Below are 20,278 nucleotides of genomic sequence, written 5' to 3' on the forward strand. Positions count from 1 at the left end.
CCTTCCAGCCAGGTCCGTCACTCTCACTGGGCTCCTCTGCCTTCCTAGTGCAGCCTCTACCATTCCTAGCCAAGCAGGTCCTCACACCTCAATGCAGGTGCAAGTTAGGGTTGGCACCTCAGAAGAACAATGTCCCATGGTCCACAGCTGGAGGTCTTTAAGGACATCTGGGTGTACCATCAGTTGCTCTGTCAGCCTTTCAAGCCCCAGGGTGCCAAATCTGAGCCCAGGCAGATAAGAAAGCTAGATTTTCATGTGCACATTTGGTGTGGGGTTGGGGGGAGGGGAGGCTAGGGGAGGGCCGGATCTCACTTAGCCCAGAAAGCCCTCCTTATCTACAAGTCCTTTGAAGTGGGGGAGCTCTCAGACACTGACAGCCAGAGGGGAGCCTTTGCTCCACACCCAAGTCCCCAACCATCCCTCAGCTGGAGAGACTGGGCCCAGTCCTGGTGTAATTCTGGGATCTCGGCACTCACAAATCATTCGTTCACTCAGCAAGCGCGTCTGACCCTAGCAAGCGCCAGGCTCCATGCTGAAGGCTAAGGAGGCTGAGATGAATCTGACCCACATGCTTATCTGCAACCACAAATGCTCTCAAACTGTGCCCGGCCCAAGAAAGGATGCAGACATGGAACTCCAGTGCGCTGGACTGCTTACAATCCTAGGTCCTGGTCTGGAATGTGGTGCCTATATCTGATGCTTAAACACCCTCTACAACATCGGAGCAAGTGACAAGGTCTCAAGCCCTTGCTCATATACCTCCCAAGGTGGGAGATTTCCCTCTCCTTCCCCTTCCCCTCCCTGCCGCCAGAGCCCTCCCTTAGAACACAAGAGTCTCTGGCTAACAGACCATGCTGCCTCCCTCGGAGCTGAATCTGCCCTTGTGCTTCTCTCACTGGTCCTGACTCTGACCTCTGGGGCTACTGGAACCTGTCTGGCTGCACTTGTCCCAGGACAGCCCTGGAGAGAATTAGAGGCAGCATCGGGTTCCCACAAAGCTCAGTTCCTAAAGATTGTTTTGCTGCAGGGAGGCCACTGGAGCAGCAAAGAGCAGGAAGCACGCGACAACTGTGGGCTGGAGCCCAGGAGCCCAGGAACACGCCAGGTGAGAGATGATTCACCTCAGGCAGGCTAGAGCCAGGCTGGGACAAACCAGAGGGCCGCTGGAAGGGAGACTCCAGGGCAGTCGTGCTGGGCTTTGGGAGAGGAGAGGCTGCCTTAGCGGACTGACCAGAGGGAACGCCCCAGCTAATGAGGGAGCCTTCATCCATCCCTCCCTCGGACTGACAGGGGAGAAGAGACCAGTGAAAAGGAGCAGCTTTCCAGCTCCCAGCCCCTTCCTCCTTCCAGCCAGATGTGCTGCCCTCGCTCAGCTCCTCCCTCCTAAAGCATCTATTCTCAGGCTGCTAAAGTCTCTGCTTTAGCAGCTGGAGGACAAGGGTGGAGCCTGGCTCATCTCTGTCCCACCCCAGCCCCACCCGTCCCTGTGCCTTGCCCAGGACCTGCATGTGGCAAAGTCTTGGTAAACATGCACTGAATAAAACATTGCACTGATTTGTGCTGGTTGTAGCTGGTGCAGAAGCTGTATACCTAAGGAGTAGGAGTCAGCCAACTTTAGGGTCCGGAGACCCGGGTCTGACCCTTGGCTCTGCCATGCGCTCTTTTGCTCAAGGGGCACCTTGAGCAGATCTTTTTTTTTTCATGGGACTCAGTGTCTCCATCTAGGAGGACCGCATAAGACAGCTCCGAGGCCCACTAAACCTAAAATGCCCCATGGTAGTTCAGGACGCCCCCTCCACATTGATTTGACGCAGCCTATGTCCTCTCTCAGGGACACCTGAGAAGCCCACATCTCCTTTCTCCCAGGGCACTTCCGTGTCCCCACCCGACTATTTCTGAACCCTGGGAACCAGAGGAGGAATGTGTCCAACTGTGAGCTTGGCCACATCAAGTCAAGTCACCTTTGCTATTTAAAACCTCTCCCTGCGCAGAAGCAGTCTGTCGGGGCTGGGAGAAGAAGCAAATCCCTGCTCATTTAGGAGTCCACTTTGCGGTGACTCTAAATCCCCCAGGATTAAGAGCTCTCCAACCCCAGCTTCCCGCTGTCCTTTTCTCTAATGCTCCCCTGAGGCCACTTGGCTGTTCGGAATATTCAGCTCACCCCCTCCGTGGCCAGGCAGGATAAGCGCCCTCACTGGGGACACTCTGCTGGCTGTAGTGTTTCCCAGAACTAATCCATGCTGACAACCCCTGGACCTGGCATTTCCAAGGGGTCGAGTTTGGCAGTTCAGAAAGCCTGGATCCACCAGGGACCGGAGGATAAGGTAAGCCAAGACTAGAGCCAGTTGAGGATGGATGGTGGGCTCCCATGTCCCAAGCTTTTGGGTCCTAGCATGTTCAAGCCCAAAGAGACCGTCAGGATAATGTGTCATGCGCCCCCATTGTACAAACAGAAAAGTGAGGCTCAGAGAGGGCAGAGCACTTCCCAAAGTCACACCATATGTTTGTGGTGAGCTGAGGACTCGGATCCACGGTTCAGGTGTTCATTTACCCCACAAGCTTTTTGTTTTTAAAACCATCTTCCAAGTTCCAAGACTGGATGTGGCCTTTTAAAATGTGGCATACTGAGATAAATTCGTATTCATTTAACAAACACTTACATAAAATGAACCACGTGCCAGCCACTGTTCTAAGCACTTTATAAATATGATCTCATTTAATCCTCCTAAGAAGCCTGAAGGTAGGTTTTACTATCCCCAACTTACAAATGAGAAGGCTAAGATGCCAGTAGATGAAATAACTTTTCCAGGGCCTCAAAGCTACTAAAATGTGACTACTTTCAGTTTGAACCCAGGTCTGTCCTGTACTCCTTACTCTACTCCGTGTTGCTCGGCGAGAGAAGTTAAGTCCAAGTAATTTGCAGTGCTGGCAGCAGGGGATCGGGCCCCAGGGCAGAGGGGTCGGGGCAGGCAAGCTCTGAGGGCAGCAGGTTCACACGCTGGGGACCGTGCTGTGCCTCTCCAGGAAGCCCATTCGCTTTGCCTTCGTTGTGAAGTGTGCCCCCAATGTTGTGCGATGCAGCAGCAGCCCGGCCCTCACCTGCACTGGCGACTGTCAGCCAGGTGTGGGCCTCCGCAGTTCAGGCAGCGCTGCTGTCCTCAGGGTAAGGACTCCCGGGCCCAGGATGGAGGCCTTGCCAGCCCCAGAGGTAATGTGTGCCAGCTGCCACCGCAGCCCCCGCCAGCTCTGCGAGATCACGGTGGGGGCAGCCTCAGGGTCATATGTCTAGACAGTCAGACTGAGAACGGGGCTCGGCATCTTGGAAGAAGTTTCCTGAATTCCTTCCACCTTCGGGAATGGAAACTGAGCTAACAGGGAATTTGTTCTAATTACAGGGAAATAAGGAGAATTGAACAAGGTTCAAGGTTGAAGTCTTCTGTCGGGTTTCTCCTCTTGTTCTTCTCTCCAGTGAGAAACCCCAGATCACCGGCTCCAGGCCAGCTCCTGGCCGGACACTGGGCACAGACAGGGTTAGATGGGGCCCCACCCACCGGGAGAGCCCATCTGGTCCAGCAGTAAACAGTGGACTATCACAGGAAGCTCGAGGGTGGGGGGGTGGAGGAGGGCAGGGGAGCACAGGCTCCCAGAAGCCCAGCCCCGAGGTCAGCGGAGGCTCCCAGACACAGTGGACGCTGAGGTCCTCCTCCCTCCCTTCTGCCCACACGGCAGGGCCCACTCGAGATGCCACTTCCTTCGGGATTTTCTCAGGACACACTGATGGGCACTCATTCAACAGGTGCTGATTGAGGGTAGAAGGGTGAGACCAGCTGCCACTCATGGAGTTCAAGGCTGCTCCCTTCCAAGAGGGGTCTTTGCACACCTTTCACCCAGCAGACCATCTCAGAGGGTGTGTGTGTGTGTGTGTGTGTGTGTGTGTGTGTGTGTGTGTGTGTGTGTGTGTGTGTGTATCTTCTCGCTCTTAAGCATTTCCCAAGTCTCTTTCAAGAAGTAGCATGACTAAGAACGTAGCCTCTGGAATCAGACATTCACACTGGAATCCTGAGTCCGTCCCTGTGCAACCCTGAGCAAACTACTCAGCCTCTCTGAGTCTCAGTTCTATTCGTCAAATTTGTCCAATAGTTACCTGAGAAGGCGATGTGTATTAAATAAAGTAATTCATGGTACCTGCTTAAGCTAGCGCTTGGCTGTTAGTGTCGTCATGAACAAGGATGGTCTCTACTGCCAATGGCCCACAGCGCGTCAGAGAGTCCCTGCACTTAGTAGGTACTTTGCAAATGCCTGGTGCTTGACTGCTCTTTGGCAGAGAATGGAGGGTAGATATATGTGGCCTTTTAAAATGTGGTAAAGTATACATAACATGAAATTTGCCATATTAACTATTTTTAAGCGTACAATTCAACGGCATTAGGTGCCTTCACAGTGTCGTGCAACCATCACAAATAACCATCTTTAGAACTTTTTCATCATCCCAAACAGAAATTTTGTAACCATTACATGCCTGTACCCATGACTCTCCCTTTCTTCCCTCCCCCAGCTCCTAGTAGACTCTCTTCTACTTTCTGTCTCTATGAATTTGCCTAGTCTAGGTACCTCATATAAGTGGAATCACACAGTATTTGTCTTTTTGCATCTGCTTACTTCACTTAGCATTCTGTTTTCAAGGTTCATTATGTTGTAGCATGTGTCAGGATTTTGTTCCTTTCTGAGGCTGAGTAATACGTACGGATGGATCACATTTTCTTTATCCATTCATCTGCTGATGGACATTTGGGTTGCTTCTACCTTTTGGCTATTGTGAAGAGTGCTGCAATGAGCATTGGTATACAAGTGTTCAAGTCCCTGCTTTCAATTCTCTGGGTCTATTCTGACAAGTGGAATTGCTGGATCCTACAGTTAATTGTACATTTAATTTTTTGAGGAACCACCATACTGTTTTCCACAGCAGCTGCACCATTTTACATTCCCACCAGCAATGCCATACGGTCTTGAAGGAGGAGTTCAAAGGGTGTGAGATGGACACCCAGGGCACCCTCCTGTGGAGACTTTCCTCAAAGCATTGGAAGCAGAGTGGTGACAAACCGGGGCAAGCCCAGAGGAGGTGCTTTAATTGTGGAGGGAACTGGAACTACACGGAGAAGGGGTAGAAGGGCCCAGAGTATGAGGTCTGGTGAGAAGGCCCTGGAGGTGTGATGGCTGCCGTTGTGTGTCCACTGTACCGTCCGGGGGGCAGACTGAAGTCCAGTCAAGGTGTTCCAGGGAGACTACAGCCACCTCAATATGAGGAAAGCTTTCCGAGAGTCAGAGCCTTTCCAGCATGTGAGTGGGGAGCTCTCCATCCCTGGAGGCATTCAAGGAGTCACTGAGGTCCTTTGGAACGTGAGGCTGAAGGACGTTGCAGGGGAGGCTGAGAGCCTCTGTGAGCCTATAGGGCAGTGTGTTCTGAACATCTGTGGTTTTAAAACTCTGTGGCTGGATCCCATTTGAGCCCATTTGCCGGCGAAGTCTCTATAATTTGCTATTCCCGCCCATCCAGATAGTTCTGCCCCAGCCTCTCCGAGGCCCTGTATTGGCATAGACATTGCTCAGTCCCAGCAGGGGTGAGTTTCATTTCCATTCACTGATGAGGATATTATGTGACGCCCTAAGTTCCTAAGTTCCTGTGGCTTCTGTCTACCTTTTCAATTACAAATAATACCGTGTGCGTGCAAAGCAAGGCTGCAGGGAAACAGTGCAAAGGTGAGCAAGGGAAAAGGCTCTCCTGTCTGGCCTTCAAGAGCTCCAGAGTCTGCCCCACTCCCCCGCCCCAAGCCTCTTGCCTGGGCACAGAGCTGATCTTACCTCCTCTGCTCAGCACTCAGCCTCCCTGCCCCAGCCGTGCTCTCCCCTGCCCTCTTCGCTCCTTCAGACCGTTCAGCTTATGCTCCTGGCGGGACCCACTTCCTGGGACACCATCTCTGAATCTCTCTGCCTACATAAATCCTGCCGTCTTTTTATGGTTCATCCAGGTTTCCCTTCCTATAGAAAGCCCACAAACGTCTCCTTCTTCCGTAAGGCTCTGTCTGCCAGGGCTCTGCTTAAGGCAGTCCTTCACAGATGTTTATTATTAATCACCCACTCAGCACCTGGACTGTTTTATATGCTGCGGATACATCACTAAAGACAAGAACAGCTCTGGTATCATTGAGCCTCTACTGCAGCAGGAGACACAGAAAACAAACACAGAAATACATAAAGTCACTTAATATAGGGATGATTGCTGCAAAGACAATAAACGGGAGATATAAGGGAGGCTACTTTGGATAGAATGGTCAGGGAAGACCCCTCTCAGAAGTGATATTTGAGCTAAGACCCAAATTATGAAAAGAGCTCACCGTGAGAGAGGAGCTGGGGTGGGGGAGCCTTCCAGGGACATAGGAAGGCAAAGGTTCCTGAATAACCTTGGCTGTTCAAGGAACAAGAAGGTGGTCACTGTGGCTGGAACACGTGGCTGGAACACTGTGGCTGGGAAAGGTGGAGAATGGATGACATGGCAGTGGAGAGACAGGCAAGGGAGATGATGTCAACCATGGTACGGATTGCAACGGGCAGCCATTGAGGGTCTTAAGCACAGAAGTGATTTGATCTATGATGTATGAAAGATCACCCTGGATGCTGCAGAGAGAAGAGCCTGTGGTGGGAAAAGATTGGAAGCAGGGAGACCAGTTAGGAGCCTACCGGAGTAGACCAGGCAGGGGCTGCTGGCAGCTTGGAGCTGGGAGTTGGCAGTGCAGATAGTGAAAAGAGTCAGGTTTGAGATATATTTTGAAGGTACAACTGCCTGGGGATTGGGAAAGGGAAGGCCTGATGGAGAAGTGTCACTTTCTTTGTCGGGTTGTTGGATTAGAGAGAAGGATAAGGAGTCCTCCAGATAAAGAAAGAGAAAAGAGCACCCCAGGCAGTATTTTAAAAAGATTCAGAGGGAAAAAAGGGGATGGTGCTTTCCGAATGATGGCTGTGAATCGTATGTGCTGAATTTTCAAAGATGGCACGTGACGAAAAGGACAGATAAGTCCATAAGGGTCTTGAGCATTGTGGGAAGGGATTAGGCTCCACTTCTTGTAGGCAATAGGGAGCTACTGAAGGTGCTAGCACATAAGAGTTGCTCAATATATGTTTACATAAGGACCACCCGTAGGCGCTCCAGTACTGATGTGTGGAAGTTGCTTTCACAGGTATTTCTTGGGACCCTATAGAAACAGTGTGGTGTTTGGCAACTTTAGACTCTCGTCTCCCCAGGCCAAAGGCAACTTTGCCCAAGTTGAGCTCTGTTGCAGGACGTAGTCTGCCTGTGAGTTCTATGGGCATCCAGATTCCTGGAGGACAGAACCAGGTGGCCAGAGGCTGGAAGACAAGCGTCTGGCTATACATCCCGACCAGCCTTCACTGTCCTTATACACCTCAGCAGCCCGTGCCCAGCATTATCCACAGATGGGACAAGCACGACCCATGTGCCTGTGACATTTATACCAGCCAGTGCAGAGAGAAGATTCTGGACACAATGCCTCCCAGACGTTCATTTATCACTCTAGCTTTCCCAAGATTTTAGAGAGACATCGATGTGTTCCCTGCAGCCACGGCTCAGTCTCCAAGAAGCTGTTGGACACTAGGCCAACACCTTGCTCTGGGTCTCAGTTTCCCTGTCCTGAAAGTGAAAAGATTGCACTTAGTGACCCAAGGTGTTCTCCAGCTCTGGCACCCTCTGTTTACTTTGCTCCCTTCCTCCTCACAACCCATTTGCATGTCTGCTCTTCATGCGGGGGAACAAAGCCACAGTGTTTGGATGGAGCCTGGTTCATGGTTGGTCTCAGTCCCAGGGGCCGAGAGGCCCAGTTGGATTCCACTGAAGGGAAAGCAGAATCCTGCAAGGTTTGCCTTGCCCAAGCCTTCTGGAAAGCGCTTGCAAAGCCTGAATTCCCAGCCCACATGCTGGAGCAAACCGTCCTCCCTTTGAAACCTAAGAAAGTTGCAGGAACAGCCATTTACCTGTCACATGGTTTTCGTAATTTCCCTGGCACCTCCGCTAATCATTGAAGCGGGTGTTGGCGGGTGGAGGGTGAGCTCCGGGTCAGACGCAGACGTGCTGGACCACGGCTGGTTTGGAGGAAGAGAACTGGAGCCGAGATCTTACAGAGCCCTCCTGAGGGTGTCCAGCCACAGGAGTCTGCTCATGAATACCTGGGGGTCCTGCTGAAGTCCAGGAAGCCGGCTGAGTCACGGGAGGTGAAGCAGACGATGCCTTGGAAAGCCGAGTCAGGGGGTATCTGTGAGGCCAGCCTGTCGGGTGTAAGGAAGGGTGGAGGATTGTGGCGGGGTTCAAAGACGCTGAGCACCTCAGAACTGGACGGGGATGCAAAGCACCTGATAGGTCTGCATACGCTTGAAAATGATACTTCTTCACCCCTTCTCTCAGCAGAGATTATGATGTGGGCCGTGCCAGGCTCCAGGGGTACAGTATAGGACACCCACCCCTTCCCTGCCCGGAAAGATGGACTGACAGGAGATGTGCCTTGTGGTTCCAACTGTAGACACTCAGAAGGGAACATAAGCATGGCCTCGGGTGACGACCAAGAAGGCTTTCTGGAGGTGGTGACATGCCAGACAAACTAGGAAAGGCACAAAGGGAAATAATGGCTCCATAGGACTAGTAGAAAAGGCTTGGACTTTGAACCAAATGGACCTAGTTTCAAGCTGACTCTGCGTCTTTGTTTTCTCATCAGTAAAATGGAAACTGTAATGATACTTTAGGAGGATTAAATGACTTCAGGAGGAAATATGCCTGGTTCAAAGTGGCGTCTCCTGAAATGGTTGGTTGGTGGAGGTCAGGCCTCAGGGGGCGATACAGAGTCTGGGGGAGAAAATCTCCAGTACTGCTTCCTCCTCAGCTTTGAGCGAACCCCTCCCACCTACCCCTGTGGCCAAGGTCAGCGTAGGTAGGCTCCGGGCCAGCACCCCGGGTCCTGGTGGCCTGCTTGCCCTGAGCTTCCTGACGGCATCAGTATAACAGGCTTCAGCGGGCCCAGTGAATTTCCACAAGCCAGGAGGGCCCCACTCCGAGGCTCACACCTCTGGAACTTGAGATGCTGGCCAAGTTCAGGCTGTGGGAGGAGAAGGCAAGTGCTGTGTCGGCTGGATTTGGTGGGGAAACGGGCCTCCAGGGTGGAAAAGAAAAATAAAGAAAAGGATTCCCACTGGAGCTTGCTTGCCGAGAGATGCAGTTCTAAAGGTTCCCCCTCCTGCCTCCCCTGTCCCAGGCCTTTGCTGGAGAACTAGCTTAAGAGTCTGGCCCAGCAAAGACAGCTTCCTCCAGGAAGCTTGCTTGGATGGCCCGGTCCCTTCTGAGCTCTCACTCCTCCGACCCTGTGAATTCGAGTGCGGTTTCACCCTCACAGGCCGAGTACTTGCCACACAACCTATTTGGTACAGCTCATATTTGACTCAAATGGTAAGTTTCTGCCAGAAAAGCAAAAAGGAGAGGAGAAAATTCACATTTATTGAGCCCCTACTGTATACCTTACCCTGGGCTGTGCATCTTTCCTATGTCACCTCACTTAAACATTCCAACAGCCCTCCAAGCTAAGGACAACTCTCCATTTTACAGATAAAGAGGTGTGAGTCCCAGGATGGGGAAACCAAGTCCACTGGACTCTGAAGCTCAGTTAACTCTTCTGTGGGAAAAGTATACACTGTGTGGTGAAAGGAGTTTGCAAATGTTGCTTGTTAAGCATCCCTCTTGAGTCTTCCAACCCACCTCCACTAGTATAGTCAAGGCTCTGAGAGGTCCTACAGAGAAGATACCTGACTTACTTCACCCGGTCCAGCACTCCCCAAGGGACACCTCAGTCACATTATAGCTGCTAACATCCCCTGAGGCCCGTGGGCACACACTTTGGGACGTGCTGTCTACAAAGCAAATACCACCAAAGCAGGCGTGCTCAGGGGCGAGCTCTCTGAAGAACTCAAGGTGGGCGGCGAAGGCTGAATTAGACCTGGGGGTGGGGTGGGGGATGAAGAACGGCATAGCTGGTGGGAGTGAGCATCACGAGGGTCTGGACACGGAGGCCACAGCCCCGGCTAAAACCCAGCACCCTAAGTACCTGAACTGGTAACATCTTTGACAATGAAAGTTTGTCTTTAAAGCCGGAAGCACAGGGTGACACTAGTCACACTCTCGGCCACTGCAAGCAGAAGGCAGCAGTTGAAATGAGTACGAGGCTGTCTCTGTTGCCTAAGGAAACAGGCAAAATGCAGCCTGAGGGACTTCAGTTAGACTTCAGTCAGGCCATCAGTAGAAGATCTAACTAGTCCCCTAAAATCACATGCGTGATCCTGCCACACCACTTTGCTTGTGTTTCCCATGCTGAGCTGCCCTCCTTCCTGTTCCTTTCCACCTTGCCGGTGTCCACCGGGCAGTGCATCTGTCAAGAAGACTCCATGCTCTCTGCCTTCTCTGGAATCAGGAAGTCCCGACGCATTTCCCCTCCCGAAGGAGATGCTGGAGACTTCAGTGCTTCTGATCAACATCGGGACCTGGAATCTTAGTGCCGAGATTAGGCAAAGAAGTGGTCCTGCCAAATTCTGCCTAGGACTGATAGCACCTGGAGTACTCTCTGGCTGGCCACCTCACCGCCATAAACACTGGTGTGTCCACGTGTTGATAGCCAAGTGGGAGGCCCCTGGAAACTGTCAGGTGAGGCACAGGTGAAGGAAAGAGGTCGGGGGACATTTATAGATGGGAGTGCAATCAAAATCTTCACGTAATACCTCACACTTGTCTAGAGCAGCACTTCTCCAAATGTGTCCCTGAACCAGCAGTATCAGTATCACTTGGGAATAAGTCAGAAATGCAAATTCTTGCATGCCACCCCTTCCAGACCAGCTGAGTCAGGAGCCCAGAATGGAGCCCAGTCAAGAGGTTTAATAAGGCCTCCTGGTGATGCTGGAGCATGCTAAAATTTGAGAATCACTGACCTGTACTTATTCCTGTTATAAGAATTGCTCCTTGGAAGAAATAGTGTTATTCTCCCCTGTTGTGGAAAGTGACTCATAGAGGACATTTGTTCCGTCCGAGGACCCACAGCGGATACGCTACAGAGCCAGAGCTCCCAGTCCCAGGCATTTTCACGCTTCCTGGCAGCAGGGCAGAGCTGTGTGCCCAAGGTGCTAAGCGAGCTGCTTGCCTTGGCCCCAGAGAAAGCCTTAATTGGCTCATTAATAGCTGTGATTAGAGAGAATGGAGAAGCCTTTATCTTTGAAGTCCTCCGGCTGTGATAGAAGCTCATGCAGGGAGCTTGCTGTGGCTAATTAAAGCTGAGCTATGTTTCCTGTCAAGAGCCCAGAGTGTTAATGGCTTCAAGAGAGAAAAATTAAGCTTCCATTTCCATTCAGGGGTAATGGATAGAACCAGCAGAATGCAGAGGAGAATAAAGGGCCTCGTAAAGGCACAGAGCCCCGGGCTCTTCTGAAGTTTGTATCCAAAGAGAAACTGCTGGCTTTGGGGGCCTGGGGGGTCCCCGATTCCCACAGTGACAACCTTAGGTCTGTCATCATCTTCATTCTTTTGTTTTATGATTTTTGAGCATTTCCACCTCTGGCCTCTGGTGGTACCTGCTCAGATGTGTGTGAATTAGAAGTGGTGAGGGAGGGCTGGGTAACAGTCCTGGTGGTAACAGGATCTCAAGGACTGTGAAGGTTCTGGTCCCAAAAGTCATATCCATTGCAGACTCCCAGTGCTATCGCTACGACTACTAAATCAGCCACCTTACTAAGCGCCAGATACAAGTTGATAGCGCTTTACATGATCCCATACGATGCCCTCAGTAAGCCCGCAGAAGGCACCAGGCACAGGTACATTAGGTAATTGACTAGCCCAGAGACAGAGCTGATTCAAAATCCCTTGTGCTTAACCAGTAAGAGAACCACACCTTCTCTATCCTTGAACTTCCTTTCTTGGGGCTCAGGGTCATTTCAAGCTGGGAGTGCTAATGCTCCCCCACCTTGCCCCTGATGAGAGGACCTGGGAGCCCTCATCCCTTCATCCCCTTCTCCCTACTACCCCTTCCACTTCAGGGGAGCTGACTGAGGGCAGAACCTTTCCTGAGGACACCTTGTGGTTGGGTTAAGAGGTCAAACTAAACCCCAGCTGGTGGATATAAGCACAGAGTTGATATTTCTGGACCAGAAATCAAGACACGTGATATAGAGAATGGCCTATTCTTATTTGATTAATTTATTCCTCTGAAAAGTTTGATCAAAGCAATTACATCATAAAGGGTCTGTGAGCACATATAGCCTTTAATAAAACTACTACTACATAAATATGTGGATAAAGACCAGCCCCAGGCTTCCCTGGTGGCGCAATGGTTGTCCATGCAGGGGACACGGGTTCGTGCCCCGGTCCGGAAAGATCCCACATGCCGCGGAGCAGCTGGGTCCGTGAGCCATGGCCGCTGAGCCTGCGCGTCTGGACCCTGTGCTCCGCAATGGACGAGGCCACAACAGTGAGAGGCCCGCATACCGCAAAAACAAAAAAACAGCCCCAAATTGATATTTCAAATAGGATCCAGGTAGTTTAAATAAGAACTATCCCAGGACACCCAGCAGGTGGTAAATGTGGGTCTCCAGGAGCCCATCTTTGTATCTCCAAGAAGCCAAAGGCTTTCCCTTCTGCAAAGCCGAAGTCAATTCCCCCTCGTCCGGGGACCTGCCCCCTGCCCCCCACTCTAACCCTCCCCTCCTGGAGAGGTTGCTCCCACCCCCCTCACTTCCCTGACACTGTCTCTTTAATGGCCTGTTTCAAAGTTAAATTTGGGCCTGCCCATCCCCAGCCCCACACCAGTTCTGAGGACCCCACCAGGGCCCAGCCTCAGTGAATGAATGAATGAGTGAATGACCATCGGACGGAGACAGGCTAGAATCAACCTCTTGCTCCCTGGATCCCCCAAGTATCTTTCTCACGTCCTTCAGCGTACCCAGTGATTACAGGTCTCCCTTTCTGCCTCCCGAGAAGTGGTAAGCATACCCAGGGCAGGGACTCGGTCTGCCTTGCCTCTTTATCCTCAGTACTGAGGATACAGCATCGGGGAACGGTGCCGAGAGACGCTTATTGAAAGAATGAATAATCAAGAGAACAAAGAACTTGCATCTAAACAAATCGCCTCAGGAATGTTCCTTTCTTGGCAGAGAGAGGGTTAACCTGTAGGTGTGAGCCTACCCCTCCCCAGTCCAGCCCCTCTCCCCAGAAACCTAAATCAGATTAGAAGGGGGCCTAGGCCAGAGGGTAGAGCTGAGGCAGGGCCAAGCTGGGAGTCCTGGCAGGGCAGCGGGGACGGGACCAAATGACCAATGTGACTTAGGATGGATGCTGTGGGGGGGGGGTCCCCAGCTCCGCCACCTGCTCCACAGCTCACAGCTCACCTTGGTGTGCTAGGTTCCTCTGAGGTCCGTATGGCCTGGCTGTGAAGGTCAGTATGGTAGGGAGGAAAACACACACAGAGAAGCCCTGGTTCCTTCCCTGATGTTGCTGTCCCCTCCCCATGCCCCCACCCCATGAAATAAGCAATAATAATAAGGATGGCAGCTCTGGGGTGGTTGACATACGGAGCACAATGGTCAATGGGATGGGCAATGGGAATCGCCATGGGTACTGCCGGGTGGCGCCTTGCTCATAATGGCTTCCATAAAGCCAGAAAGAGGTGTTGGATGTGGAGAGGAAAACAACCAAACTGTGCTCTCCTGCCCTCACCACCTGGCTTTCTTCCCCCCCCTGCAGTTGATGGAAGCAGCCCAGTGCAGCCAAAGAGAAGAGGCTCTCACCATTAACAGGGACCACGTGATACTTCCCGAGACTCGCTCCCCACCAGGCCCTGAGCTGGTAGACACGTGCACACGCATTACTTCACCGATTTTCACAGCCAATCTTCAGAGACGGGATTAACTCCATGGAAAAGATGGGAAAATTGAGACCAGGGAGACACAAAGACGTAAAGCCATGTGCAACCTGTTGGTCTCAAATTTCAAGGCTGAGCAGACTTGAAACCTGGGACTTACTGACTCCACGCTCTCAAGCTGCCTCCCCCAAAACACGGACATCCATTCCGGCTCCACCTCGGCCATGCACTTGTCCTGTTTCGTCAGGCAAGAGCTTCCTGCTGTGCCTGCTGCAGCACTACCCACCCTTCACGTGCCCCCTCTCTCTAAGACCACCTTGAACTGTGACGATATTTCTGCTACTGTTGAAATCAGGATAGCAGCATGGATTGAAATCTGCCTTCTGCTGGAAAGGGTTGCACGGGCCTGGGCCTCTCCTCCTGGACTGGGATCTTTGGGGAAACAGAGCCTGTATTCTACTCAGCAATATGCTCCTCTACACCACCCAGACACACAGCCTAGTTCAGAGTCTTGTGTGAAAGAGGGATGCAGAAAAGACGTATCTAGTAAAGTGTCACTTCTCCACACCAGTTTCCTCACCAGATGATGGATAAGATGGACAAAATCAATAGTTCAAAAAGGCCAGGGTATACGCCCAACACAACCCACCTGCCCCCATCATCTCTCTGACCTCATCTACATTCCAGCAACACTGACTTCGTTGTTCTTCCTTTAAGACAAGTCAGCCCTGCCTCACGGCCTTTGCACCTGCTGTTTGCTCCACCCGGAGGGGTCTTTCTCCAGATTTTCCCACGGCTTCCTCCTTCAGGTCTTCTCTTTAAAACACTATTTAAGGTTGTGCCACCTTCCTCCCTCAGCATTCTCTGACCCCCTTTTCTGCTTTCTTTTCCTCCATTGCGCTTAGCAGCATCTTACACTTTTAAGAAACGCTAGGCGGCTCAGCTAGCTACCTTAGAATTAGCAGGCCAGCTAAGTCTGGATCTCAAGTGTGTGGACCATTTGTATTGTATAAAATCTCTCTAGGTGTTTCTGATGCACAGGCAGAGTTAGGAACAGCTGTTTAAAAAAATAAAACACATACTGGAGCAAACTAAGGTCCTCCCCTCCCCAGCTGGGGCATGGTTTGAGTTGACCAAGCCTCAGCCTTAATTCTGGCCTTTATTCCACCCCTACCCTCCATTGAGCATCCATTCTCCCTCAGGCTACACGGAATTCTGCTGGTCTCTGATCACAGCATCCCTTTGGTATTTCTGTTCAGCTTTGCTCATGCTCTCTCCCCTCCTCTAACTCTCCCCTCCAGGGCTTTGAACTTACTCTTCAAGCTGCTGCTGATGCCACCTTCTCTTGGGCAGTCTGTCTGCCCCCTCCACCACCCCCACCCCTGCGAAGTCAGAGTCCCTAACGCCCTCCTCTGCGTTCAGAGGAGTGTGGACATATCTTTGGTAAAGGACTCATCACACTATCTTGTCATCAATTTTTCCAATGCGCGTCCTTCCCTGTAGACTGTGACTTTGAAGAAGGCAGCAGTGGAGCCCGATTCGTCGGCATTCCCAGTGCCCAGCACAGCACCCAGCGCATGGTGGGTGCTTCCTAAACACTGAGCATGTGAGTAGATGCACTAGTGACTGCATGGCTGGTTAAGCGCATGTGTGCTTGGCAAAATCACAGGTTGCAGAGTTGTTATAATTTGTCTTCAAACCTGACCCACCATTTTCCAGCTTCATCTCGGCACAGCTGACCACAGATTGCTTCCAGCTCAAGTCTGCTCTTAAGACAGATCCTGACAGCAACCTCCCACCCTCCTGTCGGTGAGCCACCCAGCTTAGCTGGGAAGCCCTCCCTTCCTAGAGGGCCTTGCTCTGTTTCCAGGTGTATCCAAGCCTTCTGCCACAAAGGTTCCGGACATAGAAAGCCCTTGGGACATCTTGCGTTCATGGGAAGGAATTTCTCTTACCTCCCCCGAGTCAGGTGAAAGCACTCAGCCCTCCGCTCCACAGGATATAATGAGATTTATCCCTGGTGGTGCTCCAAGCAGAAAGGAAGGATGTCACACACACACACACACACACACACACACACACACACACACACACAAGCAACAGGACCGCTCTACACTTCGGCATGAACTATCAGAGATCATTGGGTACAACCTCTTAACTTCAGATGGATGGAGACACCAGAGGGTTCAGGACACTTGCTAAGGTCACTGGGCCCTTGTGGACTCAACCCCTTTTAGTGGGAGGTTCTCATCCTACCAGCCTTCTGACCTCTCACCCCTTGCCTGCCAGGGAACGGCTGGACTTCCTCTCAACGAGAGGCCTGATTTACGTCCGCTGGGTCCAATTAGTGCCAAGCTCTCTCGGGCCGCCAAGTGCCCTGCCGGCCAGCAGCTGAAGCTGTCTGGCAGGACATATTTGGATGATGAAGTCGCGCTGTGTGCTACACTCAGCGCAGGAAAGAGCAGCTCGACTGGGATGACCACAAAAGGCTGCCAGGCTTGGGTCCTGCCCACAAGTTGGGCAACAAGTCTGTCTGGCAGGGGATGAGGGCAGTGCTTCCCAGGCAAGAGGGGCAAAGCTGGCCAAGGAGGGCGCATGCCAGGGCGGGATGCCCTCCCTGGGGCTTGGTGGGACCCAGCAAGTGTGGGTGGTGAGAGACCCTTGAGCTGGGAGCCTGGAGACCTGGACTCAGACTCAGCTCCTCCAGCAACCCCTTACTGGGTGACCCGGGCGCACTGTATCATCCTCTCCGCGCCTCAGCTCCTCCCTTACAGAGTGGGAAGAATTTCTTCACCTGCCTCAGGGAACACGTGAGGAACATAGAAGTTTCCTCATCCATAAAATGGGATAAGCATGGTACCTCCCTCCCAGAGCTGGAGTGAGGACTACTACATAGTGCCTGGCATGGATGTGGGCTAACTCGGCCAGGACCTACCCCCTCATATGATTAGTGTTACACTGGGGCCGCCGTTCCACCTCTCTGATACTTATTTTTCTAATATGCGTTCTTCGCCTGGGTTGGTGCCAAAATCAAATTCAGAAACTGAGGCTCAGAAAATGGCCTGTGTCAGCTGGTACCACTAAGCATTGGTAGATTTGGGTCCTGAATTTCAATCTGTCGGACTGTGAGTCCACATTCCATCTCTAGTACCAATATCCACTCACCGCCCGCTGGCTTTCAGACCCTGTTTTGGTGGTGGGTGTGCAGCTCAGAGTGGGCCCGGAGAGGTGAGACATCCCAACAGACACAGCCCTGGGTGCCTCTGCCCCTGCCACCAGATCAGCCCTGCTGTGTCGAGGGGAGCACATCTGAAAAGCCCAACCTCCTAGGAGAAGAGACTAAGACAGAAAGCAAGGCAGGACCGGCCTGAGCGACCCGTGAGTGACATGCAGGCCCTGGCACAGTGACCGCGGGCTCCGGGCTCTGTCCTGGACCGCCCACACTGGGCCACTCTTGTGACAGCCTCCTTCTTCGGCTGTCCTAAGTCCTCCCTGCAGTACGCAGTGGAAGCTCAGACTGGGGGAAAGACACGTGAATTTTACTCTCAGTTCTGCCAGGGACTTTTATAAGACTTTGGGTAAGCGCTTTTAAATTTGGGGGTCTGAGCACCTTTCTGAAAAATGGCAGTACCAAGCAAACCGATAGGCCTGTGGGTGCCTTTCTCACAATAGGATTTTTTGCTCTTGTAAACTTTTGGGTGGTGGGACGACTGAGTCCTTTGGGCTTTGCACTTCATTCTGTTTCTCCAACATCTCTTCTTTAAAAAAAGCAAACGATCTCCCCTTCATCTATTAATGTCTCTGGGATATTCAGCTGGGGGATAAAGAATGCAAGGAAGATGGCTGTGGAGCCCAGAGAAGTCTGCAGCTCTTCATCTCCACTTGGAGGAGGACAGGCCAAGGCCCTCGCCAAGCCCTGTGAACACGAGAGCCGGAGACTCCCAGAGAAGTAAACACACTTAAGGGCAAGAGGGGAGCCAACGGAAGTCAATAAGCTCAGAGACACTAAAGAGGTTTCTGGATCTCTAGGCAGCGTATTAATTCGTTTGGGGGAAATTATGGGTTGCTAGATCCCAATCTGGTCTAGATAAATTACAAGCTGCCCATGAAATGCCTTCAATTTCTGTCCCAAACCTGTCGCCATCCCCTGCTCTCCTCTTTCCTTCCGAGGAGCTCCAGGTCTCTTGATTTACGCTAATTCCACATCCCCACAGCCCACACCCCAGTACCGAGCATGCAGAAGATACTCAATAGAAGTTCCACCCATGATCCTCAGCGTTTGCTGATCGGGGCTCTAAGAGGACTCGGCTAAGATGTGATGCCCAGGGGTCATTTCTGTTCCGAGTAGGTGGCAGGTGTCCACTTTGGCTAAACTCACGTCCGTTGCAGCCCATGGATTCCAGGAAGGATGGTCAGCTCAGCTGTGATTCATCCCAGCCACAGAGCCTCTGGGTGTGACCTTAGATAAGTGATGGAATGTATGAACGTTTAGAACACGGACTTCAAGACACCCTGATCCAATCAGCTTATAAACGAATACATGTCTGTTTATTAAGCAGCAGATGGTGTCTTTCTGATCTCCCAACTGCTGGGTGTGGGGAGCCCAGAAGAGCTGAGACAGAAGGAAAAGATATGTGAGAATGGAACGAACACTAGTTTACAAAAACGTTAACCACTGGATGGGGAAAAAAAGGTCAAAGACAGAAAGCAAATTTAACTCTTGGTGTTATCACAGAGAATGGTTACACTAATATTTCCTAATTCTATAGACATTTCCTCCTTTCCTAGACTCAAATTTCACATTCACCACAGCCTCATCAAACAGGCCTTGTCATGCCCATTTTTTAGATGAGGAAACTGAGGCAATGAGCAATGAGGTGGCTTGCTCCAACATCTTGTTAACAAAATCATTAGAAGTAAGTGCTATACTTTCGAATCATAGAAGGCCATCAGTTTGACCAGTTTTATTCCAGAGTGAGGATGATGTAAAAAGGATTCTAAAAGATTGATTATGAATGATCAAACTTCCTTCCAAAGTGTCTTCATAGGAGATTAAAAACCTTTGTCTTATAAAAGTAAAGCTATGGCAATTTTCCTCTGAAAGACCTTTCCTCTCTCTAATTTTACTTTCAATGCCTCAGTCCTTGGTTTCTATTCTTAATCCTCCTCTTTTCCTATTTTATACACTCTCTAAGCGGCCTTACTCGCATAACAACTTTCAGTGTATCTCTCAAGTGTCCATCTCTAGCATGGACTCTACTCCTAAGAGCCACGCCTGCATGTTCTACTGTGGGCATTTGGTCTGAGCATTTCAACGGAACTTAAAACTAGACAGTTTTAAGAAAATTAAGCAGCTTCTCTTCCCAAGGTAATACTATTCTTCCCTTCATACTCAATCATGGAAGAAAGAAGGAAAGAAAGAAGGAAAGATGGGGCGTGGGGAGGGAAAAAGAGAAAGAAAGAGAGACAAAGAACAAGAGAGGGAGAGGAGGAAGAAACAAAAGAAGATGTATAGAGCTGGAAGAGTCCTAAAAGGTTGGTTGTGTAGTGCAACTCTTCATTCTAAAGATGAACAAACTGGCTAGATAGAATCAGATCTGGAGGGGGAAATCCTGCTTTCCTGACATCTAGCTGGGATCTTTGTAAGAGCAGTGACACAGAGCACTGAGAAATGACACTGGGAAGGCAGAGGGCCAGGGTGGAAAGCTGGGCCTTTGCTTCAGCTCTTCACAATGTGTGGCCATATATTTGTCTGTTTACACGTGTGATGTCTGTTTTTGTAGTGTCATCTCCATGAGACCAGGGACAAGGTCATGTTCACTACTGTATCCGTAGCATCCAAAACAGGGCCTGCACATAGAAGGCACTCACTAAATATTTGCACCATTCGTTGTAGCAGCAACACAGGAAGTACCCAGGAATTAATTTAACCAAGAATACAATGGACCACTACGTAAAAGAGTATAACACTAACATAGGACATAGAAGATTATCTGCATAAGCAGAGACACATTACTGCTCTTAGACAGGCTGACTTAATATTAAAAACATATCTCTTCTCTGAAATCAATATAAACATTTAATACAAGGCCAATCAAAATTCCAGTTGATTTTTTGAGAACTCAATCTACTTACTCTAAAATGTACATGGAGGAATACAAATACATTTAACCTAGAAGCTTTAAATATTGAAAAAAGAAAAATGAAGAGAGAAGAACTCACCTTTCCAGGTACTGACATGATACAAAATCATGGTATTAATGCTTCACAGTACTGGCATAAGAACAGATGAACAGATACGCCATTGGTATAGAGTAGAGAACTCAGAGGCA

Source organism: Orcinus orca, chromosome 1, assembly GCF_937001465.1.
Source record: "Orcinus orca chromosome 1, mOrcOrc1.1, whole genome shotgun sequence".
NCBI classification, from domain to species: domain Eukaryota; kingdom Metazoa; phylum Chordata; class Mammalia; order Artiodactyla; family Delphinidae; genus Orcinus; species Orcinus orca.